Below are 20,433 nucleotides of genomic sequence, written 5' to 3' on the forward strand. Positions count from 1 at the left end.
CTTACTAAATGGTACCATACTACAGGGCAGGTGTAAAAAATAGTTAATGAAACCGTATAATGAAAGGTACAGACTTAAGAGCAAGTGGCGTACTGGCTTATTATCCCTCCCTTCCAGGACCCTTCTTGCAACCACTAACCACCACCTACACCCCTGCCCAAGCAGTATTCGAGCATCGGGCTGTGTGATGTGGTCGCCTTAGAAGTTTGTGCTAGACAATACCCCAAAGAAAGTAGGTGGTTTAAGACAGGCAATAAAGTTTTAAGTTTTACTCCTCTTCCCTCAAATATGAAGAGAAGTACACCATAATGAGGGGTACTAAGCCATTTAAATTCATGACAGAGACCTGATGATTCTTAGCCCTGCTGATCTAGGGTGACACTTGATATAACCAGGCCAGACCCAGTACCTGAATATTTTTAGGTTATCCAAGCCAAACCTGGGTTATATATTGCCCGAAATATGTAGCATCTACCCTGTAATTAGAAGATGCAGGTGTGACTTCACGACTGGTGATGATATAACGGAGCACAATTTAGCATGTTAGGTACTAGTAGATCCACGATCAGCCCTAGCCGTGTCTGATGCAGAAATCCTAACCTGACTTGGGAAGAACGGTAACTTATTTCTTTCTTTCTTTCTTTCTTTCTTTCTTTCCTTGAACGCTAGCCTGTAGTAGTAAGGCAAGAGGCAGTGATCAGGTGGTCAGCAAAAGGACACATTATTGCTTGAGTTCGAAATTGTCCACTGCCTTAAGTAATAGTCGTATTAGTAGCAGTAATGGTGGTGGTGGTACTACTAGTAAGGTTATGTTCACTATTATCTTACGCCTTTCGTAGATGCCGAGGTGCCGGAAGTTTGTCCCGCAGGAGTTCTTTTTATGCGCCCATATCTACAGACCATCGAAATATCACACGAGTGAGCCGGTGTCGAACCTGTCAAGTAGGGCTCAGAATGGTCTAATTTTAATTCTAGGACGGTAACAGTAACTATACGGAGTTCCGATTCGTTCTACTCAATTTATCACTTGCCAAAAGATCGGTCAGCTGACGTACAAACAACAAAAACGAGTGCTTTCCTCCCTTCACCTAACCTAAAACGTCACGACTCTTTGAACTAACCCTTGTCGTCAAAAGGTTACCTTCTCAGTCTTATTTGAAGGGCGTCTCGTCTTTGATAGAAATGAAAGAGTTTTACAAGTTCCTAGGCTTCAAAACTACGTTACATCGCAACACACGCACTTCGAAGATAGCGGGCTGTGTGTAGGCCACTGTACTGCACTGGTGCCCTACCGTTCGTAAGGAAGCCCGGGAGAGACACGAGCGTACTACAAACTTGTAACTTATTGCCGAACCGTGTCGTAATTTGAATAGCTACTTACCTGAAAGAACATAAAAGGAAATTGTTCGACTCTTTGAGGGGCTGCTAAATGCCGCGGTCGGTTGCTAGGACATGGCTTTCATTGTAATCACGACAGTGTCGATGACGTTGCATGGAAACCACCTTCCTCGCGATTTTCAAGGTGGGCGGGGAGTTTAGAAGCCTCGTTCCGCCCTTTAATAATCTTAATATTGGGAGAAATAGGACGTAGAATGATGTTATGTGCCATAAGAGGCCTGCAGGATAAGCTACACTAACCTAAAAGAATAAGAACAGCAAGTTTAGACATAGGGACGTACGATAGGAGGTACGAAAGTTAAAATCCTGGCACGAGTAATTGGAAGCGGTGCTAGGCTCAGCAAGGGTCCCCTAGGTCGACACACACACACACACACACACACACACACACACACACACACACACAGAGAGAGAGAGAGAGAGAGAGAGAGAGAGAGAGAGAGACGACGAATAATAATAATAATAATAATAATAATAATAATAATAATAATAATAATAACAACAACAACGATGATGATGATGTCGCCGCCGCCAGGTTAGGCCGGTCACCTAGGAGGAAATGCAATACTACGCTAAGCTTCGTTCCTGTATAGCCACGGGGTCGAAGAGCAGCAAAAGGTCTAGCTAGTTTCAGACGTAACAAAAAACGTGATTTAAGCAATTTCTGCTGGCCTGAGGCAAAAGTTGAAAGTAAGTTGTCGTACTGGGACTGGGAAACTTGGTAAAAAGGGAATTGAGCCAACGGCACGTGGTGTTCCCAAGCGGTCACCCATCCAAGTACTGACCACGCCCAATGTTGCTTAACTGCGGTGATCGGACGAGAACCGGTGTATTCAACATGGTATGGCCGTTGGCGAGAGAACGGAGCTTGAAACGTCCATACGAACCGCAAAGCGAGTTTCCTGGAGGTCTTTGTGGCGCGGGGGCGTTGGCAATGGTGCAGGGGTGTGCTCGGAGGTCGCCGTCGCGGAGCGGGCGCGGGTGGTTGTCGCGCTCCGCGGCGAAACGTACCCTAACTCGACTTAACCCCACTTCTCGTAACCTAACCCCAAAAAAACGCGCGCGCTGGCGCGCGCGCGCACACACACACGGGAAGTGTCGAGGGTTGTAATAATAATAATAATAATAATAATAATAATTACTGAAGGTGGTTGTGAAGGGGCCGGCGCTGTAGCGCAGGGGCAGCGTGCCTGCCTCGTAGCTGGGGGGCCCGGGTTCAATTCCCGGCCAGGCAAAGGAATTTTACCTCGATCTAATGGCTGCTTTGAGGTCCACTCAGCCTGCTTGCTTAGGGGCTGTAGTGCCATGGGGCTTGGTCTGGTTTTCATTGTAAAGGACAAAGCAGGAGGATTTTTAGCAATAAGGTAATGTAGTAGTAGTAGTAGTAGTAGTTCTTCCCTCCTTAGCTTATGATTTGAATGTTTTGCACTGTCTTTCGATGTATATGAAGTAGGACAGATAGATAAAATCAGAGTGGAGTTGATAACAAGGCTAACAGATGCTGCTCTTTTTTTTAAAGGTGTGGTGGCCCTGAAAAGGGCCGTTTGTTAAGAATGCAGCAAGGCAGAAAACCTGGCACCTTACTTGGAGCTGGTGTATTTGGTAACTGCCTTGGTACCCTCACTGACGGCGTGCTTGGCCAGCTCACCGGGCAACAGGAGGCGGACGGCAGTCTGGATCTCCCGACTGGTGATGGTGGAGCGCTTGTTGTAGTGGGCCAGACGGGAAGCCTCAGCGGCGATGCGCTCGAAGATGTCGTTGACAAAGCTGTTCATGATGCTCATCGCCTTGCTGGAGATGCCAGTATCAGGATGTACCTGTTTAAGCACCTTGTAGATGTAGATGGCATAGCTTTCCTTCCTCTTGCGCTTCTTCTTCTTGTCTCCCTTGGAGATGTTCTTCTGGGCCTTGCCGGCTTTCTTGGCTGCCTTTCCGCTTGTCTTGGGTGGCATGGTTGTCTGGGATGTCTCCTAGAAAGTAAATTTTTCGGCCCCCTTGCAATTCTTTTTAAGACCGAGAGGGCTGCATGCGACTAGCCAATGAGCGCAAGCTTACTGCAGCCTTATTGGTTGGCTCGTAACGTTGAGCAACCTTGCAGGCTACAAAACTGGTGCGCAGAGTGATTCGGTATCATTTTCCCTTCGAAGTAGAGCAGCAGAGCATCATAGCATCATGTCAGGACGAGGAAAGGGAGGAAAAGTGAAGGGCAAGTCCAAGAGTCGCTCCAGCCGTGCAGGCCTGCAGTTCCCTGTCGGCCGTATCCACCGTCTCCTCCGCAAGGGAAACTACGCTGAGCGAGTGGGTGCTGGGGCTCCTGTGTACCTGGCTGCAGTCATGGAATACCTGGCAGCTGAAGTTCTTGAGTTGGCGGGCAATGCAGCCCGTGACAACAAGAAGACCAGGATCATCCCTCGTCACTTACAGTTGGCCATCCGTAACGACGAGGAGTTGAACAAGTTGCTGTCTGGAGTGACCATTGCCCAGGGTGGTGTTCTGCCCAACATCCAGGCAGTGCTCCTGCCTAAGAAGACCGAGAAGAAGGCTTAAGTTCCTGTTCTCGGTCAGGGCGTTGGCTCACCGGAAAAATATAAATAAACGGCCCTTTTCAGGGCCACCAACTCCTTAAGATAAGAGCTGTTTGTCTATCATGCTGCTATAGCTATCTTAGCAGAAGTATGGAGAAATCCTGAAGTGATAGAGCAGTTCAGACAACTCTCCTAATAATAATGATAATAATAACAATAATGAGACACTGCAAATATGAGGGCATCTGTAACATTAGCCAGGAGAGCACAAGAATAGCCTTTCCTTTGAGGTTATTTATTTAAGGGGGAAATGAGTAAGGTAGCTCCAGGCCCCTCTTAATATTTAATTTTCAGAAGGGAAGGAAGAAGGAAGTACATTATAGATTTCTTTTCATTTCATTTATGCTGTATAATTCTGTTCTTGACTGCTGGATACTACCAACCTATGCATGTAAGAACACACACTTAACTAGAAAGGAAAGGAAAGGATACTTAAAGTAGTATATTTACAATACTTTGTCTTTTAGACGTGCACAGCAAGGAAGATAATGTTTGTTTTCTCTTGTTAGCATTAAAATGTAGACATCATAACTGATAATGAGGGCTTTTTTCCGTGCAGGTTTCGGGGAGATGACTGTTTTGAGAGGGAGAATAGCGCAAGCTACGTTAGAGGAGTACTGTAAGTGGGACTCTGTGCTCTTTTGAGAGGTAAGTGGTGGCCCTGAAAAGGGCCGTTTTTTTAAATACTGCATGCTCACAAACGGGAGCACGCTCGGAGGAGACTTAACCACCAAAACCGTACAGGGTGCGTCCCTGCCTCTTGAGAGCATAGACGACATCCATGGCGGTCACGGTCTTCCTCTTGGCGTGCTCGGTGTAGGTGACGGCATCCCGGATAACGTTCTCCAGGAATACCTTGAGCACGCCACGGGTCTCCTCGTAGATAAGTCCCGAAATACGCTTGACTCCACCTCTGCGAGCGAGACGTCTGATGGCAGGCTTAGTGATGCCCTGGATGTTGTCTCGGAGCACCTTCCTGTGACGCTTGGCGCCTCCTTTGCCGAGTCCCTTGCCTCCCTTGCCTCGTCCGGTCATGATAGATCAGTAGAGCTGCGAGTTCAGAGCTAGAATGCGGCTGGCACTCGAGGCCCCTCGCTTTTGTTGAAAGTGCCTGGCCCCGGTGACGTCAGCACCGCCCGGCCAATGGGAGTGCAGCTGCTACCGAGGGTGGGGGAAGCGAAGCAATAAAACAGTCGGGCAGCAAGCCCCCGAACCATTCTTCCTGGGACGAGTCGACAGTGAGCACGTGATGGCCCGTACTAAGCAGACTGCACGTAAATCTACCGGAGGCAAGGCCCCGCGCAAGCAACTGGCCACCAAGGCTGCCCGTAAGAGCGCGCCTGCCACCGGAGGAGTGAAGAAGCCTCATCGCTACAGGCCCGGTACCGTGGCCCTGCGTGAGATCAGACGCTACCAGAAGAGCACTGAGCTTCTGATCCGCAAGCTGCCCTTCCAGCGGCTGGTGAGAGAGATAGCTCAGGACTTCAAGACCGACCTGCGCTTCCAGAGCTCGGCTGTCATGGCCTTGCAGGAGGCCAGTGAGGCCTACCTGGTGGGTCTTTTTGAAGACACCAACTTGTGTGCCATCCACGCCAAGCGTGTCACCATCATGCCTAAGGACATCCAGCTCGCCCGCCGCATCCGTGGCGAACGTGCCTAAGTCCGGTGCTTGTCTTATGGCTGGAGCTTTACCAAACGGCCCTTTTCAGGGCCACCAAAATTTCCTAGAAGAGTAGTTATTGTCTCTCTGGTCTAGGATAGAAGGAAAACGAAAAGAAAAAAAGCTAGTGGTTCCTCTAGGTTCAAGGAAAAATCTAAGAGTAACAGAATATAATAATAATAACAATAATAATAATAATAATAATAATAATAATAATAATAATAATAATCTTGAGTATTGAGTACAATAATTCATTAATTAATATCTAGGACGTGATAGTAATAATAATAATAATAATAATAATAATAATAATAATAATAATAACAACAACAACAGCAACAGCAAAAGTGCAGTAAGTAAGGATAAAGAAAAATGTAGTTAAGTACAATAATAATGAAATTTGAAGAGTGAGTCGCCCCGCAATGAGACAAACTAGCCTGTTTAGGAGGCAGAGATAGGAGAGGCCAGGGTTCCAGCCTTGGACAGTGACTGACATAATATGCTCTCTTGGGGAATAAAATTGATGGCCCTGATAAGGGCCGTTTTTCCTCTGCTCCTACGAGAGCAAGAGGTGCGTGTAGAAGGAAGCAAGAACATGAAATGTCCTCACTTCCTTTTTGCTGGTGCCTTTTTAGGCGAGGCCTTGGGCTTAGCGGCCTTTTTAGGCTTAGGTGCCTTAGGTTTCTTAGTGGGCACCTTGGCGGCCTTCTTAGCCTTGGAAGGAGCCTTCTGCTTGGGTTTGGGAGCAGGAGCGGCCTTCTTCTTCTCGGCAGGCTTTTTGGAAATGGCTTTCTTGGCTGCAGCCTTGGCTCCACCAGCCTTCTTCGCCTTGGGGATGCGCTTCTCCTTGGGGGCAGCGGACCGCTTGACAGGGGCTGCGCTGGCCTTCTCCGGCTTGGCAGCCGAAGCGAGCTTGAAGGAACCTGAAGCTCCCTTCCCCTTGGTCTGGACCAGCTCTCCGGAAGCCACGGCAGATTTCAGGTACTTCTTGATGAAAGGGGCCAGCTTCTCAGAGTCCACCTTGTAGTTGGCAGAGATGTACTTCTTGATAGCCTGCAGAGAAGATCCACCTCGTTCCTTCAGGCTCTTGATGGCACTGCCCACCATCTCGGAGGTTTTCGGATGGGCAGGCTTGGTGCGAGGTTTCTTCGATGCAGAAGCCTTGCTCTTCTTGGGCGACGCCTGGGCCGGAGCCGAGGCGGGTGCAGATGCTGCCGATGCTGTTGCTGTGTCAGCCATGGTCACGATGAGAATGTGTTCGCGCGCCCTGGTCATCCGTATGTTCCACCTATCTCCGAAGAGATAGATGGTTTGTGACGTGCCGATACCGGTGCGCTATTCCGCGCTCCTCTGTCGGACTGTTGAGTGTATTGTTGTCAGTCGTGTGAGTTACTTTAGTGTATTTTTTAGCAGTTTGTTGTTTTTAACAGTTTGTGTGCTCGTGGTCACCCATCCAGTGGGTGACCACGCCCGGTGTTGCTTTGACAGTTTGTGTGTATTGTGTACTGCTTGTGTTTATTGTGGATGTGAGCGTTGGTAGTGTGTGTATGTGTGTGTGTGGGGTCGTGTGTGTGTGTGTTTGTCCAAGGGTTCGCTACATTCCGTGTCAGGTTGGCACAGCGGTACGTGTGTGTCGGCAGTGGTAGCTCTGGAGTATCCAGGGGCTAGCCACGCCCTGTTGCGTTTGGAAGTTTGCAGTGGGTGTTTTACCGACATCGTAAAGCAGTGACTCACACATAACTAGCTGACGCACGTTATTGTGTGAGTGTGCGGTGTTAAATTTAAGTAAACAGCATAAGAAATGCGGCAGTTCGTAGCAGTTCGTAGTAGTGCACCCGCCTCGGTTTCCGGGTGTTCCAGTGCTTTATTATAGTTGTTTAGGGAACGAGGTGTTTAGGCAGTTTGGAAGTGAGGACGTGTTCTTGCTGTCTTGGCGGGGGTGGGATGTTTGGTGACTTTAGGCTATTATAAGCTGTCTGCTTGGCATGAGGGGTGAGGGGTTCTGGTTTTGGGTCGATAAGAGGTTCATTAACAGTAAATTTAGGATAGTGGTGGTGTCTTGGTTGGTCTGTTGGCTGGGCAGTTGAAGGTAGGGTTCTGGGTTCGAGTGAGGTATGGTATGAGGGGCTGAGTGTGCTGAGTGTGTAGGATGTGACTGTAAGTGTTTAGCGTGTCGGTAGTGTTCCTTCACTGCCTTTTTTATGAAGGGACAGCCAGGAAATGAGGCGGCATGACTGCCTTGGCAGTTCGCACACCTCGGCTGGTCCCGCGGTACCGTGCAATCAGTGTGACGGTGTGAGCCGCCACATCTGTTGCAGCGAGTAGCCGCAGTGCAGGTAACTGCAGAGTGATGGAGTAAAAGGCAGTTGAAGCATTGTATAACAAGGGAGGGGCGGGGTGGGGCGTGGGTTCGAGTCTCTGTTGTGTTGGTCTTATGTGTTGGCTGTCGGGCAGTCCTAGGAGCAGGTTTTTTACGCCCCCTCCTAGTCTGTGTGTATTTGTTTGTTGTGTCCGTACCCGGTTGTGAGACTAATAGGGTCTCAGTCCCGGGTTCGGTTTCAGGTGGGGGGGAAAGGGGGGAAGTGAGAGGTGCATCAGTTACTGTGTCGTCTGTTTGAGTTTCTTGGTGTGAGTTGTCAGGGTTGGTTTGTGAGTACTTAGTGAATGTGAGTGGTGTTGGGTCTGTCTGAGCTGCTGAGTGTTGAATGTCAGGTTCTGTTTGAGTAGCAGCATCAGCGTCTTGGAGGTTTACCATACCAGCTGCGTAACTGATATTGTGAAGCTTTAGATAATGTTCAATGGCTGCATAGCTGTTTGGATAGTCCAGGGAGAAAATTAATGCATATCCGTTAGGCAGCTCATATAGCAGTTGTATGTGGCGTTTGATTGGTTGAATGACTTCGTGCAAGTGTTTGCGTTTGTCATGTAATTGTCTGGTGCGCTGGTGGGTATTGAGGTAACGGTCAGGGCATAGTGAGATGGAGAAAGGATGATAGCTGGTAAAGCGTGCAGTGGACTGGAATTCGAGCGGTTTGTGAAAGGGGGAGTTAGGGTCGTTGGCTGAGCACATTTTGTAAGGAGTGTCGGTGTCCAGGCTACTCAATCCACCTGGGTGGTCCCGACAAGGAGCAGGGTTTGAGGTGGGGAGTCTTGGGTGTTACGAGAAAAAACACTGGAACGGTCAAACTCAAATTAGAGGACCGGCGCGCTGTTAGGTGCTCGCTCAGTGGGCACGGTCGGAACAAGTGTAGTTTTACCGTGTCGCAACGGGACGAGTTCCGAACCAGTGACCACACTGAGGGCTCTGACAAATTGCTCAAAAACAGGGCTCTGACAAATTGCTCACAGGCTGGTACTGCCTATTCTTGGCTGGCAGTTGACGATTGTTGAATTCAAACAGGCTGTAATGCAGGTGGCCTGTTCTCCGAGAGCTAGGGGCTTTCTGGTGACTGGGCTTCGTTGCTTGGGTGGTACTGAGTACCGTAGCTTTCGCAGTAGACGTAGTGAGCTAGCTTTCAGGGTGCTAGTCTCTCTGGAGCTTGGTGCTGGGAGCGTCTGCACAGTGCGAGCGCTGGACTGCCGTGTTGTGTTGTGTTGTGTTCGCGCGCTCCCCTGGTTATCTGAGTGTATCAGGCTACTCGGACCGCGCAGGAAACAGCAGTGGCTGGCTGTCGGGTGGGTTGCGCGGCGACAAGTTGGGGACGTGCTTCCTAGCTCCTTTCTCGTGCTCCCTGCGTCTTTAAGGGGTGGGTTACAATCAGGGTTCGGTTAGGAAGGGATAGTCAAAGGTTTGACGCTGCTCCTCAGGTGGCAGAAGTACTCGTCACCTTGCTTCGGGCGTCCTGATGGAGGTGCGTTCGATGGGCAGCATTTCACCAGCCGCCTCTCCATGCCGACGTTTAGGGGCGGCCGTCGTCGTCGCGACGCCCCCGGGAGTGACCCCCTCTTACCTGAAGGAAGCCCAATCCTTCCTCTAGCAATGGAGCTGAACGGCCATCCTCAGGCTCTAACCCCTTCCGAGTGAGAGCAAAGGCAAGTCAGCCTTTAGGTAGTTTTCCACAGAGTGAAGCAGACCTGCTGTAATCTGCCTCTTGTAGCTTTGCTTGAAAGGACCTACAGGATAAAGGACATAAGTTAGAAGCTAGCCTCCATGACTCGTTCGACTCCTGCTTTCCTGCTGGTAGCGCCAATCTCGTAAAGTCCTAGCCTTTAGGCCTCTATTTATAAGGCTCTCAACTCTGTACAGTCTCTCACATCCAGCAGCTTTCAGCCCCTGTCGGGGGTCGAAAGCTCAGGTTGGGAAAAGGGACAGCCTGCCCAAGGGAACCTCTAGATGTTTCTTAGGGCATAATTAAATTTCCAGTTCGCTACAGAGCCTGTACCGCCTCAGGAGAGGCTTCACCCCTCGCCTGCTGGATGGAGGCATTGTGAGTCGTATCTTACTGCCTCCAGTGGGCTGCGAAGGCAGGATCGAGAACACCGTGACGGAGGAAGGGGCAGTCAGTCCAGACTCTTCAAAGAACAGATTTCCTGTACCAGGAGATGATAAGTCTGTCAGTTTGATAGACCTGGCAACATCCCTTACCTTCGGTCAAATTTCTTTAGGATGAGAGACCCTTTGAGACAGCAACTCAGCAGATTTATTGGAAGGAAGGAAGGAAGGAAGGAAGGAAGGAAGGAAGGAAGGAAGGAAGGAAGGAAGGAAGGACCATGGTTTCCCAACAAACTTCTCTGCAAGACATTGCCACAACTTACAAGGGAAAAAATGTAAAGGTTTGAGGTGCTGCAACACTCATACAGCTAACATCTCACTTAAATGGTCCTGAAAGAAAGAAAGAAAGAAAGAAAGAAAGAAAGAAAGAAAGACAGAAAGAAAGAAAGAAAGAAAGAAAGGAAAATAATAATAATAATAATAATAATAATAATAATAATAATAATAATAATAATAATAATAATAATAATAAGAAGAAGAAGAAGAAGAAGAAGAAGAAGAAGAAGAAGAAGAAGAAGAAGAAGAAGAAGAAGTTGTGTTTAATGACCCTTCAATAGGAGTTTATTTTTTGAGAGAAGCTAGTGTTTTTACCTTGAATATGTATACTCTGAACGAGGTGAAGCAGAATTTGAAGCCAACTGATCGCGCCGAGACTCGATCTTGCTACCCACCTTCATCATACAGAGTAGCGTATGACGATGATGATGATGATGATGATGATGATGATGATGATGGTAGTAATAACTGTATCCAAAATTCAGGTAACATCAGTTTTTACTCGCAAAATGGTTTCATGATTTCTTTGGCTAAGAGAACCAAGCGGTAACCCTAACCTCGAAAATGAATTGTCGCTCTCGATTTATAAGATGCCCTTTCTTTCTTCGGCCTAGTCGCTATCTAGTCGGCAGTCGTTTGAAATCGTGCAGGTTTCTGCATGGTTCGACGTGCGTATCCTACTAGCAGTTGAAGTCAGCGTGAAATTAAGTACAGTACAGTAACTATGTGTAAGATCTCCTTCACTTGGTGAGACAAGTTGTAGGGCCAAATAAAGGTACAGAGAGCAGAGAGAGCATTACATAACATAGAGCTAAATATGCACTGTACTTGGGTTGATGGTGTATTATACTGAACGCCCTCTTCCCCCCCTCCCCCTGCCATTACATCTTTACTGAATGATTCTGCACAACGTTCCCTGCTGTTAATATTAATCCCCTACTGGGTTTTAGCTTAACGGTATCACTAATCATCATCATCATGACAGCCTCTGTCCTTCATGCTAAAAATCAGCTGCAGAGAAAAGGACCCTTTGTGTTCTTGCCATTATTATTATTATTATTATTATTATTATTATTATTATTATTATTATTATTATTATTATTATTATTATCATTATCATTTACCTCAGCGAATGAAAGCCCATGTATGAACATTTTTTTGTACATAAGCAACGATCAGCTGCTTTACCGACACCTTGTAATCCAAGAAAGAAAGAAAGAAAGAAAGAAAGAAAGAAAGAAAGAAAGTAAGTATAGGGGTACCTAACCACTCCTGAAAACTACTTTCATTGAAGGTTGTACTAGGCCAAACTCTAGAGACCTCTTACTAAATGGTACCATACTACAGGGCAGGTGTAAAAAATAGTTAATGAAACCGTATAATGAAAGGTACAGACTTAAGAGCAAGTGGCGTACTGGCTTATTATCCCTCCCTTCCAGGACCCTTCTTGCAACCACTAACCACCACCTACACCCCTGCCCAAGCAGTATTCGAGCATCGGGCTGTGTGATGTGGTCGCCTTAGAAGTTTGTGCTAGACAATACCCCAAAGAAAGTAGGTGGTTTAAGACAGGCAATAAAGTTTTAAGTTTTACTCCTCTTCCCTCAAATATGAAGAGAAGTACACCATAATGAGGGGTACTAAGCCATTTAAATTCATGACAGAGACCTGATGATTCTTAGCCCTGCTGATCTAGGGTGACACTTGATATAACCAGGCCAGACCCAGTACCTGAATATTTTTAGGTTATCCAAGCCAAACCTGGGTTATATATTGCCCGAAATATGTAGCATCTACCCTGTAATTAGAAGATGCAGGTGTGACTTCACGACTGGTGATGATATAACGGAGCACAATTTAGCATGTTAGGTACTAGTAGATCCACGATCAGCCCTAGCCGTGTCTGATGCAGAAATCCTCTAACCTGACTTGGGAAGAACGGTAACTTATTTCTTTCTTTCTTTCTTTCTTTCTTTCCTTGAACGCTAGCCTGTAGTAGTAAGGCAAGAGGCAGTGATCAGGTGGTCAGCAAAAGGACACATTATTGCTTGAGTTCGAAATTGTCCACTGCCTTAAGTAATAGTCGTATTAGTAGCAGTAATGGTGGTGGTGGTACTACTAGTAAGGTTATGTTCACTATTATCTTACGCCTTTCGTAGATGCCGAGGTGCCGGAAGTTTGTCCCGCAGGAGTTCTTTTTATGCGCCCATATCTACAGACCATCGAAATATCACACGAGTGAGCCGGTGTCGAACCTGTCAAGTAGGGCTCAGAATGGTCTAATTTTAATTCTAGGACGGTAACAGTAACTATACGGAGTTCCGATTCGTTCTACTCAATTTATCACTTGCCAAAAGATCGGTCAGCTGACGTACAAACAACAAAAACGAGTGCTTTCCTCCCTTCACCTAACCTAAAACGTCACGACTCTTTGAACTAACCCTTGTCGTCAAAAGGTTACCTTCTCAGTCTTATTTGAAGGGCGTCTCGTCTTTGATAGAAATGAAAGAGTTTTACAAGTTCCTAGGCTTCAAAACTACGTTACATCGCAACACACGCACTTCGAAGATAGCGGGCTGTGTGTAGGCCACTGTACTGCACTGGTGCCCTACCGTTCGTAAGGAAGCCCGGGAGAGACACGAGCGTACTACAAACTTGTAACTTATTGCCGAACCGTGTCGTAATTTGAATAGCTACTTACCTGAAAGAACATAAAAGGAAATTGTTCGACTCTTTGAGGGGCTGCTAAATGCCGCGGTCGGTTGCTAGGACATGGCTTTCATTGTAATCACGACAGTGTCGATGACGTTGCATGGAAACCACCTTCCTCGCGATTTTCAAGGTGGGCGGGGAGTTTAGAAGCCTCGTTCCGCCCTTTAATAATCTTAATATTGGGAGAAATAGGACGTAGAATGATGTTATGTGCCATAAGAGGCCTGCAGGATAAGCTACACTAACCTAAAAGAATAAGAACAGCAAGTTTAGACATAGGGACGTACGATAGGAGGTACGAAAGTTAAAATCCTGGCACGAGTAATTGGAAGCGGTGCTAGGCTCAGCAAGGGTCCCCTAGGTCGACACACACACACACACACACACACACACACACACACACACACACACACACAGAGAGAGAGAGAGAGAGAGAGAGAGAGAGAGAGAGAGACGACGAATAATAATAATAATAATAATAATAATAATAATAATAATAATAATAATAACAACAACGATGATGATGATGTCGCCGCCGCCAGGTTAGGCCGGTCACCTAGGAGGAAATGCAATACTACGCTAAGCTTCGTTCCTGTATAGCCACGGGGTCGAAGAGCAGCAAAAGGTCTAGCTAGTTTCAGACGTAACAAAAAACGTGATTTAAGCAATTTCTGCTGGCCTGAGGCAAAAGTTGAAAGTAAGTTGTCGTACTGGGACTGGGAAACTTGGTAAAAAGGGAATTGAGCCAACGGCACGTGGTGTTCCCAAGCGGTCACCCATCCAAGTACTGACCACGCCCAATGTTGCTTAACTGCGGTGATCGGACGAGAACCGGTGTATTCAACATGGTATGGCCGTTGGCGAGAGAACGGAGCTTGAAACGTCCATACGAACCGCAAAGCGAGTTTCCTGGAGGTCTTTGTGGCGCGGGGGCGTTGGCAATGGTGCAGGGGTGTGCTCGGAGGTCGCCGTCGCGGAGCGGGCGCGGGTGGTTGTCGCGCTCCGCGGCGAAACGTACCCTAACTCGACTTAACCCCACTTCTCGTAACCTAACCCCAAAAAAACGCGCGCGCTGGCGCGCGCGCGCACACACACACGGGAAGTGTCGAGGGTTGTAATAATAATAATAATAATAATAATAATAATTACTGAAGGTGGTTGTGAAGGGGCCGGCGCTGTAGCGCAGGGGCAGCGTGCCTGCCTCGTAGCTGGGGGGCCCGGGTTCAATTCCCGGCCAGGCAAAGGAATTTTACCTCGATCTAATGGCTGCTTTGAGGTCCACTCAGCCTGCTTGCTTAGGGGCTGTAGTGCCATGGGGCTTGGTCTGGTTTTCATTGTAAAGGACAAAGCAGGAGGATTTTTAGCAATAAGGTAATGTAGTAGTAGTAGTAGTAGTAGTTCTTCCCTCCTTAGCTTATGATTTGAATGTTTTGCACTGTCTTTCGATGTATATGAAGTAGGACAGATAGATAAAATCAGAGTGGAGTTGATAACAAGGCTAACAGATGCTGCTCTTTTTTTTAAAGGTGTGGTGGCCCTGAAAAGGGCCGTTTGTTAAGAATGCAGCAAGGCAGAAAACCTGGCACCTTACTTGGAGCTGGTGTATTTGGTAACTGCCTTGGTACCCTCACTGACGGCGTGCTTGGCCAGCTCACCGGGCAACAGGAGGCGGACGGCAGTCTGGATCTCCCGACTGGTGATGGTGGAGCGCTTGTTGTAGTGGGCCAGACGGGAAGCCTCAGCGGCGATGCGCTCGAAGATGTCGTTGACAAAGCTGTTCATGATGCTCATCGCCTTGCTGGAGATGCCAGTATCAGGATGTACCTGTTTAAGCACCTTGTAGATGTAGATGGCATAGCTTTCCTTCCTCTTGCGCTTCTTCTTCTTGTCTCCCTTGGAGATGTTCTTCTGGGCCTTGCCGGCTTTCTTGGCTGCCTTTCCGCTTGTCTTGGGTGGCATGGTTGTCTGGGATGTCTCCTAGAAAGTAAATTTTTCGGCCCCCTTGCAATTCTTTTTAAGACCGAGAGGGCTGCATGCGACTAGCCAATGAGCGCAAGCTTACTGCAGCCTTATTGGTTGGCTCGTAACGTTGAGCAACCTTGCAGGCTACAAAACTGGTGCGCAGAGTGATTCGGTATCATTTTCCCTTCGAAGTAGAGCAGCAGAGCATCATAGCATCATGTCAGGACGAGGAAAGGGAGGAAAAGTGAAGGGCAAGTCCAAGAGTCGCTCCAGCCGTGCAGGCCTGCAGTTCCCTGTCGGCCGTATCCACCGTCTCCTCCGCAAGGGAAACTACGCTGAGCGAGTGGGTGCTGGGGCTCCTGTGTACCTGGCTGCAGTCATGGAATACCTGGCAGCTGAAGTTCTTGAGTTGGCGGGCAATGCAGCCCGTGACAACAAGAAGACCAGGATCATCCCTCGTCACTTACAGTTGGCCATCCGTAACGACGAGGAGTTGAACAAGTTGCTGTCTGGAGTGACCATTGCCCAGGGTGGTGTTCTGCCCAACATCCAGGCAGTGCTCCTGCCTAAGAAGACCGAGAAGAAGGCTTAAGTTCCTGTTCTCGGTCAGGGCGTTGGCTCACCGGAAAAATATAAATAAACGGCCCTTTTCAGGGCCACCAACTCCTTAAGATAAGAGCTGTTTGTCTATCATGCTGCTATAGCTATCTTAGCAGAAGTATGGAGAAATCCTGAAGTGATAGAGCAGTTCAGACAACTCTCCTAATAATAATGATAATAATAACAATAATGAGACACTGCAAATATGAGGGCATCTGTAACATTAGCCAGGAGAGCACAAGAATAGCCTTTCCTTTGAGGTTATTTATTTAAGGGGGAAATGAGTAAGGTAGCTCCAGGCCCCTCTTAATATTTAATTTTCAGAAGGGAAGGAAGAAGGAAGTACATTATAGATTTCTTTTCATTTCATTTATGCTGTATAATTCTGTTCTTGACTGCTGGATACTACCAACCTATGCATGTAAGAACACACACTTAACTAGAAAGGAAAGGAAAGGATACTTAAAGTAGTATATTTACAATACTTTGTCTTTTAGACGTGCACAGCAAGGAAGATAATGTTTGTTTTCTCTTGTTAGCATTAAAATGTAGACATCATAACTGATAATGAGGGCTTTTTTCCGTGCAGGTTTCGGGGAGATGACTGTTTTGAGAGGGAGAATAGCGCAAGCTACGTTAGAGGAGTACTGTAAGTGGGACTCTGTGCTCTTTTGAGAGGTAAGTGGTGGCCCTGAAAAGGGCCGTTTTTTAAATACTGCATGCTCACAAACGGGAGCACGCTCGGAGGAGACTTAACCACCAAAACCGTACAGGGTGCGTCCCTGCCTCTTGAGAGCATAGACGACATCCATGGCGGTCACGGTCTTCCTCTTGGCGTGCTCGGTGTAGGTGACGGCATCCCGGATAACGTTCTCCAGGAATACCTTGAGCACGCCACGGGTCTCCTCGTAGATAAGTCCCGAAATACGCTTGACTCCACCTCTGCGAGCGAGACGTCTGATGGCAGGCTTAGTGATGCCCTGGATGTTGTCTCGGAGCACCTTCCTGTGACGCTTGGCGCCTCCTTTGCCGAGTCCCTTGCCTCCCTTGCCTCGTCCGGTCATGATAGATCAGTAGAGCTGCGAGTTCAGAGCTAGAATGCGGCTGGCACTCGATCCGATCCGAACTCGTTTGCTGTCCTCTAGCGCCGCCCGTAGGGCGGCGCCAGGGGTTTTGTAAGGTGGGACCTCCGACCTATGCGGTCCTATGTCCCATACCTATGGGGGGGTGTTGCTTGGTGCAAGTTATTGCGTTCGGCTTTATTATGCTATATTTATTAGGTGGATTTATGTTAAGTAGTTTAAACATAAATTACCACTGCTAGTGCTACGTGTGTTTGCTTTGGTGATTCTAGCATAACATATATGTATTATTTATGATCTGGTGTCACTTTTCAGCGATTTTTGTGTAGTTTGTTTCGCCTGTGGAGCTGCAACCCTTGATACGTAAGTGTAAGGCAGTTGGACTAGCAGCGAATTTGCCGTAATTGTAGCGACTTTCTGTGGAGTATACTTCGCCGGTTGGGCTGCAACCCTTGAGACATAGTGGTAAGGCAGTTAGACTAGGGGACGTTTTGTGTGCTAGGGAGTGGAGTGTTACTTGATAATAGTGAGGCGTGCTCCAACGGGGTATGCAATTGGTGGTACGAGCATGCAGTACTTGTGGGCGCGGGGCTGTTTTCTTCATTTAATACAGTACTTTTCTTGTGTTTCGGAGTGGAAACTGGGAGTTATTATTATTATTAAAAGAGGTTTGGACAGGGTGCAATACAATGGTGGGTATTAAGTACTAATTAGCTACTTTTGGTCAAAATATTTACAAGGGGTGCCGTTTGTCTGTACATTAGTATATACAATATGATTTGTACATTATTTACATTGATATATGTGCATTTGTTAGTACTATTATTTACATTATTTACATTGATATTTGTGCATTTGTTAGTACCATTATTTACATTGTGTACAGTTTATACATTGTGTTTAGGCATTTGAATGTTAATAGTGTCGTTGCTGTATGTGCCGTTAGTAGCTATAGGCTGTTTGTTGGTTATGTCATGGCAGGGTATCAGGGTTAGTTAGTCTTAGTTGTCAGGTAGGGTGGTTTGACTGGCTATAACAGTATTAATGTTTTGGGGTGTTTCTTTTTGTAGTAGACATGTTCGTCCATTTCCGCTATTTCTTTAATTAGCGGGTTTTCAGTTTTTGGAAGGGTACTGTAGAAATGCTTTGCCTGAGCAATGATTTCTTCCTTTATTGTTTTGATGCCATATTTTTTGCGGACGTCGGAGTTTCTTGTATACATAGGCGAGTTGTCAATGATTCTTAACAGTTTGTTCTGTTGGATTTGAAGGCGATTTATGTAGCAGTCCTTTGCCGTACCCCATGCAGGGGCCGCATACAATAGGATAGTTCGAATGAGAGCTTTAAATAGGATTAACTTATTGGTGGTGGATAATTTGGATCGTCGGGAGATAAGACTGTAGATGCTGTGTGCTGCCTGTTGTGCTTTGGTAATGGCGTAGTGGATATGGCTGCGGAATTTAAGCCTTTGATCTAAGATGACTCCCAGATATTTAGCCTCTGGGGACCATTGAATTTGAGTGTTATTTATTGTGATGAAGCTTGTTGGTTTGTGGTGCCAAACTGTTGTGTGAAGGACTGCAGCAGTTTTGAGGGGGTTCACCTTGATACGCCATCTTTTAAACCAATCCATTAAATTGTCTATAGCCAGTTGCGTTTTGTTTACTGCGACCTGGACTTTGAAGGAATCAGCAGAGATTAAGGTATCGTCAGCATACATTGCTATATCTGTGCCATTAGTTTTTGGAATGTCATAGGCGAAAATGAGGTATAGTAACGGCCCTAATATGCTGCCTTGCGGGACACCAGCCCTTATTTTTTTATGAGCAGATTCTTTGCCGTTAACCAGTACAAAGAATTTACGATCATGGAGGTAGCTGCTAATTATCTTCCAGTACATTGGGTCAATGTGGAGATTTTTTAGCTTGAATAATAGGCCTTCGATCCAGACTCGATCAAAGGCTTCGGCAATGTCTAGGTATATAACGGGTCTTGCTCTATTGCAGTTGAGGGATTTTGTTATAATGTTGACTATTCTTATTAGCTGCTGGGTAGTGGAATGATGCGGCCTGAATCCGAATTGCTCGTTTGGGATGGCATTTTTGATAGAAGCAGTTTCTAGTAGCCTATAGTGAATGAGCTTTTCTAGTACTTTTCCAAGACTGTCAAGAAGACTGATTGGGCGATAGCTGTTCGGGTTAGAAGGGGTCTTATTGGGTTTTAGTATTGGGATAATTTTTGCTGTTTTCCATTTGGTTGGGAAATAGCCAATTCTTAGGGCAGCATTGAAGATTTCTACTATTCTTTCAGTAACCGAAATGGGCAGTTCCTTTAGTATTTTGTTATGCACTCCATCAGGTCCAGGGGCCTTTTGATCTTTTAGCGATTTGATAATTTTTCGTACTTCCCTTACTGTAGTAAGTCTAGGAGTACCTAGTAATTCGGATTCTTTGTATCTTTTCACTTCCTCCTCAACTTGTTGAGTGAAGGCTGGGTCGTTGGGCGAAGTGTTAGGCGTGAATCTATTCTCAAGTCCTTGAGCAAGCATTTCAGCTTTGCCTAAGTCATTGATTGCTGTTTGGTTGTCTATTTTTAGAGTCGGAATGTCTCTTCTGGTGGTTTTTAGGGCCCTGGTCATGTGCCATAGACTGTGGTCCTTAGTTGAGAGGTTTTGGAGGGTAATTTGCCAGTTTTTATTAGAAAATTCTTGAAGTGCTTCCTTGCATTGCTTGGTTAGTTGATTATAGAGTACTTTGTGGCGAGGTAGCCTATATTTTTGCCAGAGTTTGCGTGCTGCCCTTTTCGATCTGATGAGGTTTAATAATTCAGGCGTGAGATCTTTCTTGTTGCTTTTTGCCAGCCCTTTTTTGGAGTATTTGGCTGCTGTTTTAATGCTTGCTATGATTTCGGATATGGCAGCGTCTATATTTTCTTTTGTATGGATGGTTTCGGGTTTGCCTTTGTAGTATTGGTTTAGGATCTTTCTAAACTCTACCCAGTTGATATTTTTAATATTGATGGCATCCGATTTTTGTTTTGTAGTGGATGTTCCCACAGTCATTATGACAGGATTATGGTCAGAATCTGTTGCTATTAATGTTTGCAGGTCAACTGGAGTATTTACATCTCTGAGTACTGCAATATCCAGGACGTCAGGGTTGTGGCGAGGGTTCCTGGGCACGTAAGTTGGTTCCACTGGACCGATGGCCACTACGGGGTTTTTGTTGCAGTAGGTGAGTAGTTTTTGTCCGGATTTATTGATTACTTTGGAATTCCAGCTGGGGTGCTTGGAGTTTAAGTCTCCAGCGACAATCGTTGGTAAGTTGTGTCCCATGAGGTAGTCCATGTCTGAATGAAAGAGCTTTTTAGCTGGGGATTTGTAAGCAGAAATTAGGAGTAGTGGGCCAATAGTAGTATGGATTTTTATTGCTGTAGTTTCGATTGTATTTAAGGCAGGGATGAAAATACGTTCGTGCTTTAAGTAGTGTTTTATGATGATTGCAGTGCCTCCTTTGTTCCGTACTCCAGGACGGTCGTCTCGGTAGGTTTTGTAACCTGGTATTCTGAATTTACTTTTTTCTTTCAGACCAGTTTCCTGTAGTAGGGCAATGTCAATTTCTTGTTCTGTGAGAATCTGGGTGAATTCAATTTTCTTAGGGAGGATAC

The 20,433-nt window shown here is 46.6% G+C and overlaps 2 non-coding genes across 2 annotated transcripts; both read right to left on the reverse strand.

The window, feature by feature from the left end:
* Positions 1-2,134: 2,134 nt before the first annotated feature.
* LOC137503563 (5S ribosomal RNA) lies at positions 2,135-2,253 on the reverse strand. The gene has a single exon (XR_011019233.1). It is a non-coding gene; the product is annotated as a 5S ribosomal RNA (ribosomal RNA).
* An 11,613-nt stretch (positions 2,254-13,866) lies between these two features.
* LOC137503571 (5S ribosomal RNA) lies at positions 13,867-13,985 on the reverse strand. The gene has a single exon (XR_011019241.1). It is a non-coding gene; the product is annotated as a 5S ribosomal RNA (ribosomal RNA).
* Positions 13,986-20,433: the final 6,448 nt, after the last annotated feature.

The sequence above is a fragment of the Anabrus simplex genome, unplaced genomic scaffold (genome assembly GCF_040414725.1).
Source record: "Anabrus simplex isolate iqAnaSimp1 unplaced genomic scaffold, ASM4041472v1 ctg00000132.1, whole genome shotgun sequence".
Taxonomy (NCBI): domain Eukaryota; kingdom Metazoa; phylum Arthropoda; class Insecta; order Orthoptera; family Tettigoniidae; genus Anabrus; species Anabrus simplex.